Source organism: Chaetura pelagica, unplaced genomic scaffold, assembly GCF_000747805.2.
Source record: "Chaetura pelagica isolate M959 unplaced genomic scaffold, ChaPel_1.0 scaffold139, whole genome shotgun sequence".
In the NCBI taxonomy this organism is placed as follows: Eukaryota; Metazoa; Chordata; class Aves; order Apodiformes; family Apodidae; genus Chaetura; species Chaetura pelagica.
The window spans coordinates 4,419,659-4,421,606 of record NW_009970717.1 but is presented as its reverse complement, the minus strand read 5'-3'; positions in this window follow the sequence as shown (position 1 = coordinate 4,421,606).

Sequence of the window (1,948 nt, the reverse complement as noted above, 5' to 3'; positions counted from 1 at the left end):
GTCTGGAGGGGTCTGGAAAGGGTCTGTGAGGGGTCTGGGGGGGGGGCTGGGAGAGTTCTCGGGGGGGGTCGGCAGGGGTGTGGAGGGGGGGGGGGGGGGGGGGGGTGGAAGTTTTTAATAGCGGAATCCCAGGAGCCAGCCAAAGCAGCATTATCTTGTATTAAAAAAGTCTGCAAATAATGAAATTCAGAGGAGAGAGAAGCCAATTTTCTTCTTTGCTTGGCCCATGAAATTAGTAGCAAATAAAAAAAAGAAGCACATGTAAAAAATATTGGAGACAAAATCTTCCCAGCAATATTCTTCTCGGGGTATGTTGTTCAGAAGAGTGCAGAGGTTCATATTCAAAAATGCTAAGCAGGTTTGGTTCCTCTTGATCTCAACTGGAGCTGTGAATTCTTGGCACTTTGGACAATTAAGTCCCCAGACTGCGCTTGAAATGTTCTTCCCAGAACTCAGACTCCCACCCTGAAAGTAGTGGGATAGAAGGAAGAAAATTGCCATCAGAGATCTTATCTTACAACACAAGGCAGACTGATGGTAGCACTTGTGGGAACAAGTCACATCAGCAGAAGTTACCTTTTAAAAAAATTAAGTGGAAAATGTAGATAGTATGTCAGGCTTGGATGAGATTAAGCACTACTAGAAGTAGGGGAGAAAGAAATAACTTTCAGCCTCAATTGTATGAAACAAGTGTGTTTTGTTTACAGAGATGAGAAGAAGAACCAAGAAAAAAATGAATGAAGTACCATTTCATCCCAATGCCATTTGTTTTGGGGGTGGAGTAACCTCATGCATTCCTATCATGGAAGACAGAGGTTGAAACTTCCATATGGATTTTCTTTCTTGGCCCAGTTTGTCCCTTTTCTGGGGTGCAGATGCTGGCTGACTGTAACAGAGACTGGGATTTCCTTCCTGCACTTGATGCCAAAGTATGTCTGAAACCAATACTAGTGTCTTAGAAGTAATTTGCAGGGGGTTTAAGTATGTCTTTGTGACTCTATAGGCTACACAGCCTTCCGGGTGTAGTGCAAATCAGTATTTATAAAAGCATTTTCAAAGTGGATCTTTGAACCTGCTGGACTGCACAGTTTCTCCTATGCCATTTTCGGTCCATTGTATAAATACAAATTTTGGCACGTGCACAACATTATAAACTGCATAATTGTTTTTATTAGAGTTCTGTGAGTTTGGAGGTACCTGTGCTTTAATTACACTTGGCAAGTTTCCAGGAAAACTCTTCTAAAATGTAGTGCTTGCAAAGCCTTAGTTGGGCCACCCACAATGACAGCTTTTATTTTTTCTTCTATTAGTGATGGACATTTTCATTTAATTTTGGTCTGGGTGTGTGACAGAGCCCCCATGTACTGAGCTGCAGCTTCCCTCTGTTCACTTTTCAGCCACAGACTGTGCTGGGACACTGGAAGCAACTTGTGACATTTGGATCCAAGTCAAATGAATGCTATTTATTAAATTTTTGGGTTGTCTTTCTTGCTTCCTTGGTCTTCCCTCCCCCTTTTAAAAATTGCTGGGGAGACTAGATATGCAAGTCAGTTAATCTCTTCTAAAATCTAAGCATTAGCCTACACCACTGACTGCAAGAGAAATGCAGAACATTGCTCTGTGAAGTTTCTATATGTCAGCTCTAAGTGCCCAGCATGGAGGTGGTTTTAGTTCCGCTCCTCAGCCCAAATCTCTTGTGTAGCAGGACAGAGCAAGTACAATGGTAACAAGTCAGCAGGATAGCTGGAACTTCATACTCCATGCCAGAAAGTAGGATGTCCAGCTAGCACAAATAAATGTGTAGAACTAATCAAATTAGGATGGACATGCTGTGCAATACAGAGAAATGCATGTAAGCAGAAAATTGTGTTTAATATTTGTAATCAAAAGCATTTATTTGGGACTATAACAGCCCAGTGCTACGTGCAAATTGGGTGAGGAAAAAATG